This window comes from Arvicola amphibius, chromosome 8 (genome assembly GCF_903992535.2).
Source record: "Arvicola amphibius chromosome 8, mArvAmp1.2, whole genome shotgun sequence".
Classification (NCBI taxonomy): Eukaryota; Metazoa; Chordata; class Mammalia; order Rodentia; family Cricetidae; genus Arvicola; species Arvicola amphibius.
The window spans coordinates 15,783,438-15,795,636 of NC_052054.1; the positions used below are offsets into that span (position 1 = coordinate 15,783,438).

The 12,199-nt window shown below is 42.1% G+C and overlaps 1 protein-coding gene across 1 annotated transcript in view; it reads right to left on the reverse strand.

Moving 5' to 3' along the window:
• The window catches only part of Plekhg1 (pleckstrin homology and RhoGEF domain containing G1), a 135,798-nt gene that overhangs the window by 41,543 nt on the left and 82,056 nt on the right, over window positions 1-12,199 (reverse strand).

Here is a 12,199-nt window from a genome sequence, read left to right on the forward strand (position 1 = left end):
GTGCTATACATTTAATAAAAAGACAAACAGTTCTGCGGACAAAAATCATTCCTTGCTTTGTGCTTTGAATTCACAGTGGCCCCTGCTGAGATGTATCCATCGTTCCTGTTGGATCAGGTCTCTATCTCTAAGAACTCCGATGATAAGTTTTTGGTTTGATTTTTTTTTCGGTTTTAGTGTTTCCTTCTTCATTGTCTTAAAGACCCACCCCTAATCTTCTTAACCCGATGTATTTTACAATCTGAATAGATCAAATGTCCAAATACACATCTTTAAGACAATGAGAATATCATGGAAATAATATTCCTAGTTTAGGTTTAGCATGTATTATGATCTTTTCCTTTCTTGTAGAACCATAGCTTCTCTGGAGTTAAAACAATCTGTTTTAAGATTTTTTAAGATTGTTGACCTATTTTTACACCATTGGGTAAACAAAATTAACAAAAATGTTTACTTACTTCTGTGCAGATGGAAAAAAAGCATAGTTAAAGAAAAAGGAGATCCGTTACCTCTTCAGTCCTATAACTTTGGCATTTGAACAAAATTTTAAAAAATTAACCTTAAGCTGGGCAGTGGTGGCAAATGTCAGGGAAGCAGAGGCAGGCAGATTTCTGTGAGTTTGAGGTCAGCCTGGTCTTTTGTGATTTCCAAAGATATTGAGAAACCTTGCTTTGAAGAACAAAAACAAACAAAAATTAACCTTTTAAGTCACCAGAGCTTCCTCCTTTCCATGTCTCTAGCTTGTTTTCAAGGTACACCCTGCTAATTCACAGCCAGACTGTGTGTGAGGAGGAGAAACCTCAACCCACTGCAACCAAATATTTTCTTGGGTGGGGTCCCTCCTGGGGTGTACTGATGCTGGACGGCTTCCGTTCTGCAGCCCGCGGTCTACTCTTCTGCCCGGCATGGGCCATTCCCCAGCTGCTGGGCAGCTCTGTGACCTTCACCTTGTGTCTTGGTGATCCTTCATCTTGGTTTGCTGCCTCTGTTGGGTGCCCTGTGCCCTTCCATTTCCAGAGAACACAGTTTCTGGAAGCTTCCTGAGTGACAGTGACAAGAGGTCAATCTTCAGTCTTCCTCCCGTCACCTGGGCTGACGATGTCATGCGACCGGGGAGTCTTAGTTGGAGCATTCTTCTGAATGTTCCTGGAGCCTCATGAATTAAAATACTGATATTGAGAATTTAGTATTATTCACCTTTCTCCCTAATTGGTGACTTTTTTTATAAGTTTTTTCATAAGTTCTTTTCTTTCTTTCTTTCTTTCTTTCTTTCTTTCTTTCTTTCTTTCTTCCTCCTTCCTGTCGTTCTTTCTTCCTCCTTCCTTCCTTCCTTTCCTTTCTTTTTCCTTCCTTCCTTCCTTCCTTCCTTTCCTTCCTTCCTTCCTTTCTTCTTTCGCTCCTCTCCCTCCCTCATCCTTCCCTCTCTCCACCGCCTCCTCCTCCTCCGCTTCTTCCCCTCCGCCGCTTCCTCCTCCGCCTTCCGGCCTTCCTCCTCTACTCCTTCGGCTTTCTTCGATAATTCTGAGACTCTGTTGCTTGATCAGCTTTGTCGGGTCTTTGATCACTATTTTACCAGTTGTTGAATGTGATCTTGCCCTTCAATGTAGCATCTAACGTTCCCTTCTTCAGGACACCCATAAGACATTAATTCATAAAAATGCTCAGTTTTCCATTCTATTTTCTCTTGAGAATACAGTGAGCTTTGCCAGAGGCTCTGTGACTTGGCTTGCCTCACAGAAACCAGGAGCAGGACACGGGGAATGCTGATGTTTGCTATGAAGTTAAACAGTAAGGAGAGCTTCAAAAATGCAAATGACTCCCAAACAAACAAAACCCCCAAACCCCATAAAGTCATCAAGTCACTTGGCAAAATGTGCGGGTTTATTATTATTATAATATAAATTGATAGTTTGATAGTTTAATCATTTCTGAGCTTCAGTTCCTAACACAATAAACAAAACATAATAAAACCCAAACAAATATGCTTGGGGGTCTTAATCACCTGCAGGAATGCAAGGGATCCTGGGACCAAGGAGTTTAAAGCTGACTGCTTTGGGATCCTGTGTTTGGTGTGTCTGTCCCTCTGCTGTGGCTGTGAGAGGTCCTCTTCCTCACACTTTTGGATCTTATGGTTAATCTTCTAATTTTTCTCATCTTCCCTCATCATGTTGCTGATTGTCTGTTTCTAGGAGATCTTAACTTCATGTCCCATCTACTGATAATTTTCTAATTTCTTCTACCACCAGACTCATTAAGTTTAGAGGATTTAGGGGTTGTTTTCTGTCTGAACATGCTACCCCTGGATGTTCTTTATGCATCTGTTCTTATTTTACAGGTGCAAAATATTCTATTATGTAGTACGAGGATATGGTGATAATGTTGATGATGTTAGTGATGATGATGATGGTGGTGATGGTGATGATTGGTGATGATGTAGTGGTGGTGATGATGATGATGATGGTGGTGATGATGATGGTGGTGGTGGTGGTGGTGGGTGGTGATGATGGTGATGATGATTGTGCTGACTGATGCATGCTGCTGCTGCTGCTCCCGGTGCCGTGGTGCTTATGACTTGGTGATGGTGGTGCTGCTGCTGCTGGTTGGTGGTGCTGCTGGTGCTGCTGCCTGTGATGGTGGGTGGTGCTGATGATGATGATGAATACGGTGACGGTGGTGATGGTGGTGATGGTGATGCATGGTGGTAATAAATGGCATTAATCTTTCTGTTGTTCTTTGTCTTCTGTCGAACTCTTGTTCTGCTGCTTGATGATTTTGGCTTCTGTCATCCATGCAAAGAGTTATCCTAAAAAACCCTAGGAATCTTTATTTGTCCTAGGTAGCTTTATGCCAATTTGATACAACCTAATGCCATCTAAGGGAAGGGAACCTTAATTGAGAAAATCACTCCATAAGAATGGGCCTGGCAGGCAAGCTTGTTGAGTATTTTCTTAATTACTGATTGGTGGGGAAGGCCCGGTCCATGGTGGGTGGAGCCACCACTGGGGTGATGGTCTCCTGAGTGTTACAAGAAGCAGGCTGAGCAAGTACATGGATAAACACAGCCAGTAAGCAACACCCTCCATGGCCTCTGCATCAGTTCCCGCCTCCAGATTTGAATTCCCGCCTTGGTTTTCCTCAGAAAACAGTGATTCAGGATACTTAAGTCAACAAGCAAGCAAGCATGTAAATAAGAAAGCCTTCTTAAGTTGTTTTATCACAGCAGTAGTGACTCTAAGACACTTCCAAGTAAGAAACCACAATGCTGATTATAATCTCTGTGCACAGAGGGAGCAAGCACATAGTGACCTTCACTTTCAGGTAGCAATACTCAACCACTGTAAGTAATGGGACCTATTTACACTTTGAAATAGTCTTAAAATGGATAGTATACATACATACATACATATATATTCATATATATATTCTACCAGAAATTAAAACTGAATACTAATCTACTGTTACATTTGTGACAGTTTTTATAAAAGAGTGAGGAACATGTTTTATACTTTTGTACATTTCTCATATCTAAGTCAAGCTGGATTTTCTTATCCACTTCTGAATCCAACCTGCTGTAATCTATTATTTGGGGTGAAATCTACTGAAAGCAAAGCAGTCACACAGACATGTTATTGGGAGACGAGGAGTGCTTTAATGGTTTCTTCAGACATGGGTGACTTCCTCTGATAGCCCACTGAAACTCAGTAAGTGGTGGATTTTGATGAGTCCACTGGCATCAGAAACCACACCAAATGGGCCACCCTATCTCTTTCAAATCCACTGCAATGTCCTAATTTCAACCATTTACCCCCAATATTCTTATTAAGAACATCTCCTTTGCAAGGTTATTTTTATTTTGGCAAGTATCACTCAGATATTTTTATTGTTATTATTTATAGCAAGGCGGATGTAATTAAGAGAGACAGTTGAAACCTGACCACTGTGACCTGAACACTGGGTGACGGAGAGAAAAGGAAGGCCATAAAGAGAGCGGAAGACACAGCCTTTGGCATTAGGGTTCTTTCTCATTTACTGAAGGGAAGATGGCTCTGTTTGGGGAGGTTTGTGTCTGGGCTTATCGACATCAATCTTCTCTCTGGGGAGATAAACATTTTCAGAGGATTCTGGAACACTGTATTTCTGAGTTTGCTTGAAATATTCCTTGGCTACGTGTAACTCCCCACACTCTAAATTCTACGCTCCTAGTATTCTTTCTAGGCATTAATTTTATCTCAAAGTGGACTTGCTGGGCAGAGAAAGTGTCTTGGGGCTCACTACGCCTCACCTATAAATGAATGTCCAGCCTTCACCGCTTGAGAAGCACAGAGCTGGGAATACAGAGTCCGAGAGTCCCAACCCAGCTTTAGAGTGAGGAGATCACAGCTCATAAAGACAAAGCTGCTTATCTTAGATTACACAGATCATAATGGCAGAGCTGTGCACAGAAGGAAGGTTCCCGAACCTTGTCTTTGCACTCCAACAGAAGTATGGCTACTGAAGGGGGCATTTCCCCAGCAAACTTAAGGAGGCTAAGTATGCGATTTGGAAACCCTGGAGTTTCCAAAGACCCACCTGGGAGATTCTCTTAGTGTCTTCCGGCAACCTTTCTTTTAGAGCCTTTTTATTGGATAACATAAACACGATGTAAATAAGAATGGTAGGGGTTCCTTCTCCCATGTTCTTTCTTTGGGGTTACTAACCAAACAAAACTCAATCAAAAATGACTGGACTTCCCTGTCAGACATGACAGGTAAAGAAGACAAAGGCCCTGGTTACGATTCATGTACCTATGTTTTGATCATAGGTGACCAATGTTAATAAAACAGTCAATACCACGTGGTACCATATAAGGTGAAGTCAATAAAAAGAGCAATATGTCTGAAGTCAATAAAACAGGGAAACTGAGGCAGGGAGAGTTGGTGGAGGGTTGGGTGGTCATAAAGTTTATTATCTGTGGGGATGATTGATGTTTGAAGGCATGAAGAGATTTGAAAGAAATCATTTGAGAAATGAGGCCTCAAATTCAAGACAGAATGAGTGTGGTAGGTTCTTGTGTGTGAGATGTAGGAAGGAAGCCATTGCAGCAGAGGTTGGTGAGCAATGGAGAGTGTGGGGATTCAGGAAGACTGTGGGGTACAATGGGGGTCTCAGTGTAGTAACCAAGCACCAGCAACACGACCGGCCACCCAGAATTGCAGTCTAATGGGCCAATGGCCATAGTGTAGCAGCAGGCGATGAGACTTGCCCGCCCAGAGGACAGAGTCAGAGATTGCTCTCAGAGTTAAGAGCCGATTGCAGCCATCTTGCTTCCAGGATCTCAGTCTGCCCTCCTTTCTCTGAGTAATTATTCTAAATCTGTCCTCTTGTTTGAATGGGATCACGGACAAGAAAATGATATCATTTCCTTCTCAAGCGCAGGCCTCTGAACTCACCCTAGTGGACAACTAGCAATAGCTTTGTTCTCTGTCAAGATGGCCATATACATGGTGCTTTCTCTGCCCACTGTGGTGAGCCCCATGGCAGGAACTGTCGCATGACCGCAAGGTCATACTGCTTCATGTTGAATGATGATCGGGAAGAGGCTTCTCCTCTTTCAGCTGGCACAGACTCCAGGCAACACTTTCTTTTCCTTCCTCCTAACTAAGCCATTTTAGTGAGCAGCTTCCAAAGAGACTCATGTGCATATGGGAATGGAAAATGTCACATTAGGCTCACTGATACATTAGACTTGCTGTTTATTTGGTTTTTGTTTTTTGCTTTCTTGTTTTGTTTTTGTTTTTGAGATAGGGTTTCTCTTTGTAGCTCTGGCTTTTCTGGAACTCATAAAAAAACCATTTGCCTTGAACTCCGGTTGCCAGAAAGAAGGCTGTTCACAAAAAGATTCCTACTATTGTATAAAGCTGGGAGTCATGGTGGTAGGTTGAAAAACGTACTAAAAAGAAAATATCCCATCTCTCTCTGCCTTGTTACATGTTCCAATGAATCATTGTATTACATTTTTTTTTAAAAAAGCATAACCCAAAGATAATTTTTTTTGACTTAAGATATATTTAGCTTATTTTGTGATGATTTTACTAGACCCTGAAACAAAATTAATCACATGGTCCTCAGTTCCTTCAAAGCATCCTGTTCACTCCTCAAGTAGATGACCTGCTGCCCTGCTGTACATAGGGGCCACTCAGGCCTCAGTCATTAGGCCCAGTCCAGCATTCTGCACCCAGCAAAAGCTCCACATAGGCAGAGTAAGTGGAGACAAAGATCCAAAGCAAAATGGAAATTTTTACTTTGAGCTTTGATCATTTTAATCTGCCAAGCAACAGTTTAGACATAAAAATTCAATTTGGAGGAACTGCCTGCATTTCCTCACGCTTCATCCTTAAAGAGAGATTCAAGTTCCAGTTTAGACAGCTTCTCTAGTCCAGAGCACTGGCATTTTTCCCTTTGGTTGGCAATACAAGTTTGTAAAAGCTTTGGGATTTTGGGGCTCAAGTGGTTTCTTTTAACTAACCCAGTTTCTGATCATTTTAGGGATTTATTCCAGACACCAAACCAGAGACTTCAATTTCAGGGCTGGTGGGGTGGAGTAGAGGGTGGGGGCAGGGTTTATACAGTAAGAGATGTGGTCACTAAGAAGTAGACCAAAATAAAGTCTCAGTTGCATTTTGTGACATGAGATTTAAATTCAAAACAGAAAGGAAGACAATGAAAGAAAAAATCATGTTATTATTTACAAAAAGGAACAAAAAATTTTTCAGTATACAGAAGTAGAAGGAAAACATCATGAGCAGGTGGAGTTCATTGTAGTAATGATGTATGTATATGATTTAAATTAGGATGTCTATCAATGCAGGCCACTCAATATACATAGGACTAAAATAATATGCTAAGTTTAATTAAACTCTACATTCAGTAATGTTCAATATTCACAATATTTCTGATAAACTCTAGCAAAATGGAGACATGTTTCTCTATGTTTCGTTACACTTAATTCATAAGTAGGGAGATGCTTCTGATGACGTCAACATGAAGATAAGGATGGTGACATTGTGGGAGAAAGGTGATTCCAAGCAGTGGGATTAAAGAAGAGGTCACCAGAGAAGAACAACTAAGAAAGGAAACAAAATAATTCACTTTATTTTCAAAATGACTACATAGAACTATATAGACTACATAGAACTCTAGAAGCATCTACAAGCCATCTACAAGTTAGACATCATAGGGAAGCCTAGAAAGTCTCTTGGATATAGTGAAATATATTAGAATCAAAACATTTCTTGTTGAGAATTCAGAGAAAATTTTAGTGAACATAATATCAGCACATTAAGGTCTCTAGGAGTTAATTTTTAAAGCTACATGTTTCCATGTGGGACAAAAGTTGTTAAATAATTGTTATGTAACATTTTAAAAGGTTGATGGGACCAGGTACATATCTGCAATCCCAGGATGTGGGAGGTGGAGGCAGAAGAATCAGGAGTTCAAGATCATCCGTGGCCATATTGCAAACTCTAGGCCTGCCTGGATTACATGAAATCCTGTCTCAAAAATGAACCAATAAGCAAATAAATAACTGGTCAAAGAGACATGCAGCTATGGATAGGTTGACTTGGTCATGTCAAGATGTTATTTTTAACATTAGATTTATGGAAATACCAACAGAGAACTGCACAGATTTTGAAAAACTAACAAACAGTAACAATTAAGCCCCTTGGTGGGGTAAGTCGGGAGAAATTAAACCAGTGTTAAAAGGGACAAAGAGGGCTCCATGTGGGCATCATGGCACCCGCACAGTTGGGAAAGTAGCCCAAGGAATTCAGAGCCCAGGCGCAGACCCAGATATCCATGTAAACTTGGCATACAAAGGACAGGGCATGCAGCTTAGTGTGGAGAGCTAGTATATTTTAGTTAATGGTGATGGGACCACTGGCCAGGCATGTGATGCTAGAGCAGAGCTGGGGTCTACTGTCAAACCTACACCACCATCATCTTCGGGCAGATTAAACACAAATGTAGAAGAACAAACTTTTAGGAGTCTTTGAAAAAAGGAATATGTTTATCACGCGAACATGGGAGATAAGCCTTAAACCCAACCCCAGGCTTCCTACTTTCAAAAGTGTAGTTTGTGCTGTGGATTGTGTAATTTGTCTTCCGAGAAGCCACACTGAAGTTGAAAGGCGTGTCTTGTAGAAAAGGGATTTGCAACCCACATGGTCCACAGAATTGATAAACAACTCTGATAAAGCCATGAGAAGAGAAAAGAAGTCTCAGCATGAGAGCAGACAATGGGTATGGCCAGAAAAAAAAAAAAAAAAACCACAGAAGAAATCTAAGTGACCAGCAAGGAAAAAAAATTTGCTCATTCCTATTGCAACTGGCCCAATGCAAAATCCAGAGCTACCCTGGGAAGAGTCACGTGACAGCTACATGAACTGGAGGACTGAAGCTCAAAAATGATGCTGAGTGGAAAAAAAAGAAACCCGTGAGAGTTCACAGTCTTCACGCCATGCATGAACCAAGGGAAAGCAAGGAGCATGTTTCAAATAAAGATATATGTAATGATGGCAAAACTCCTACCCCGAGGCTGGGGCGTGTGGCTGGGTGGTAGAACACATGTATGTGTAACATGTACGAGGCCCTGGGTTCTGTCCCCAGAAACAACGCCCTATCACTGCTATACAGCAAAACAGGAAAGCAAACAAAGCCAGCTTGGAAATGGAGTACCGCATTGGATAGTAAGTTACCATGAAACATGGATTCAGAAAAAGATGGTTTATCTTAACTGACCCTGCATCTTTCCCATTCCTTCTTTGGTGCTGACGTAGACTCTTGACATCTAAGCCATTTGTTTCTCCAGTTTTTAATATACGAGAGGATGATACCAGGATGGGTGCATTTATGCCGTATAACAATCTCAGTCTCAGTTTGACAGTCTCAATCAATTCCAGATTTCTTTTGGATTGCCATGCCAGAGAACTGGTGTGCCAGCACATAAGTGTATTCTATCATTCTACACAGGGCAGAATGACATTAGGGAAGGGGTTTCAGTGAGATTTTTAATGCCTTTAAAATGTGATGAATTTAAAAAGTAAATATGGTACAAGAAAGCTTCAGAGATACAATATAGAATGATATAGAATACAGACTATTGTATCATTCTGTATTTTCTGTGTGTTGGAAATACAGGTCAAGGGTTTCCTAACCCACACGTTTGGGATCAGAAGTGCTTTTGGGGTTCGGAATTTCTGCATAGACATAGTGCCTTCCTTATCTTGGAGACGGGACCCAAGTGTAGACCCGAATTCTGTTATTTTCATCTGTATCTACATTCAGCTTGGAGGCAATTTTGTAGTTTTCAGTGGGTCTTTGTTATGGCTGTGATACATTACATGAGGTCAGATGTGGAATTTTCAACTTGGGCCAGTGCTCCAAAAGTTCCCAATTTTTGGATTTTCAGATTTAGATTTGCTCCATCTGTGTATCTTAGAAAATGAAACCCAATCAGCTAAAGTTTTCAGGCTAATATATACCCTCCCCCTTTAACTTTGTAGACTTAAGTCTTACCTAGTTGGATACAATATTATAACACCATGCTGAAAAATCTGGAATTACTCACAACAGAACTTCAGAGTCTATTATTTAAAACTCCGTCATCATTCACCAGACAGCTGCATCTTAAAAATCAATTGGAATATCATTAAAGATGCATGAGCGGTGACATAAAAGTCACATTGGTGTTCTCATTTTAACCAACAGTAGCAGCCACAGGGTCATTTAAATTACAAATTTAGATTCTAGATATAAGAAAACAGAAATCCAAACAAATGGGGACAAAGCAAAGGCAACAATTCTATTGTATGCAGCTGAGCATGGGTGCGAACCTCTGTAATCCCAGCATTCTAGAGGCTACCATACAAAGACTGAGTTTGAGGACAGCCTGGCCTACATAATGAGACAGGGTCTCATTATGCAATTAAACAAGCAAGCAAGCAAGCACACAACTAACCAACCCACAGAACCCAGATCATTCAGCAGCAAAGCTAAATAAGAGATAATTTTTCAAAACAGAGGAAGACATCAGAATCTAACAAAAGCAGTATCCAAAGTGGCCCAGTCTTATGCTTTACCCGGGAACAGAGGACTTGGTAGCCTCAAAGGCTGCTTCCTCGTGTATGAAATGTGTGTCTTATTGCATTCTCTCCACCTCGCAGAACGGCTAAGAGGATTAAGATACTGCATGAACCGTGAATGCCAAATGTGATCTCCACAGCCATGGCATGACCACACCATGCCTTGTATGTTCATCTTCAGCAGGGTAGCCCTTCTGTCTGACCCAGGCATATTTCAGACAGGAATGGCTTTCAGCGTCAGCATCAGCTAACATCCAACAGAAAAGAACAGAGAATGGATTCAGGAGTAGAAAGGTCTTCCGAGATATTTAGCTTTTGCATAATGGGTCTCGCTGCTGATTCCCATCTCGCTAACTCATGTTTTTCTTCCTTTAGACTAGGAGACACACACATTTAAATTCCAAGGAGTGAAAATCCCTCCTGAGGTTATGATGTGGGAGAGTCTTCTGTTTGTGTTGATTTCATTGGTTAATAAAGAAATTGCCTTGGCCCATTTGATAGGCCAGCTCTTAGGTGGGTGGAGTAGACAGAACAGGATGCTGGGAGTGAGGCAGATGCCTTGGGTAATTGCCATGCCTCTCCTCTCTGAGACAGTTGGCATAGCTTCCTGAACTTCATACAGGGCTTGAAGCACGGGGTCCTGCTATGCAGGAGGGCACTCGCTGATGACATAAGCAGCTCTAGAGCTGTCTGGCCTCTGGCAAAAGGAAACACACCTCCAATACTTGTCACCATCGATGTACTGCCAAACCACAGAAGGGCTAGGGCAGGGATCGCTCAGTATTCAGCATCTTTCTGGGTCACAATATCATTAGCGGGCTCTGGAAAGTGATACTATCCCAGGACTCATGGTATTGCTAAATAGGGGCCTGCTTTAAAACCAACACATCACTAGTGAGCGTGTGGCTTCTTCAGTTTTTGATGTGTTTCTCACTGTCTCATTGTTGGGCTGATTTAGTCAGATAGTGTTTCTCTGCTGCGGCTCCACATTATAAATACCTGAAGGCCTTTTTGAAAATTCTGAGGCTGTGGTCCCATCCCAGACCAATGAGTCAATTTCTGAAAGTAGGGTCCCAATACTGCTTTAAAAATAATGTTTTTAATTTATTTTTGGAGAATTTCATACAGCATATTTTTATCAGATTTTTCCCCTCCCCCAACTCCTCCCTGATTCCCTGTCACCTCCCTACCCACCCAACTTCACTTCTTTCTCTTTTGTAACAACAACAAGAAGAAGCCCCGAGGGGTCCTGTTTGTGTTGGCTGACTACTCCTGAGCACTGAGCCCGCCCAGGAACGTGGTTGATATACCCAGTGCCACTCCACTGAAGAAAACCGATTTCCCCTCTCCCGGCAACTGTCTGTTTCCAACAGCTTCTTGGTGAGGGGCAGGACATTATGCCCACTTCCCTTCCATGCTGGGGTTTTGTCTGGCTCAGATCTTGTGTGCGTCCAGTGCAAGCCTTTACCGTCTCTGTGAGTTCATATGCACCTCAGCCCCGCTGGGCCTGGAAACGCTGCTTCTTTGGAGTCACCCACCTGCTCTTGCTCTCACAGTCTCTCTGTCTCCCTTTTAGAAATTTAGAAAAGGAGGGGCATGATTCCATTTAGGCGTTCTTTTATTTTGAGACGTGGTGGCGTGGATTCCTGGCTGACCTTGAACTCACTATGTGGCTGAGGATGACCTTCTATTTCTGATCCTCCTGCCTCCACATGGTGAGCCCAGCACCCATGGCTTTATTTGCTACTGAGATTGAAACTTAAGGCTTCAGGTATACTTGGTAAGCCACCTCCAACTGTACCCTCATGGTGGCTTTTAAGGAGAGCTTCATAGGTGCTTCAGTTGGTGGCCCAGGAGGAGAAGCCTGGGCTCAAAAGATACAAAATGATTCTCAGTGTCTACAAGAGCAAGCAAGCGGAACCCTGATGTAGCCTGGGGCTTCCTATGAGCTAGCTTGTCAGAACTGGAGAAATTTGCCTCCTATAAGCCAGGCTGGTGCTAAATATCAGGGCTCCAAAGAGACAAGGGAGATGTGGACCCTGACTCTTGGGAACTCATCTTTATTGGCCTGAATAAGT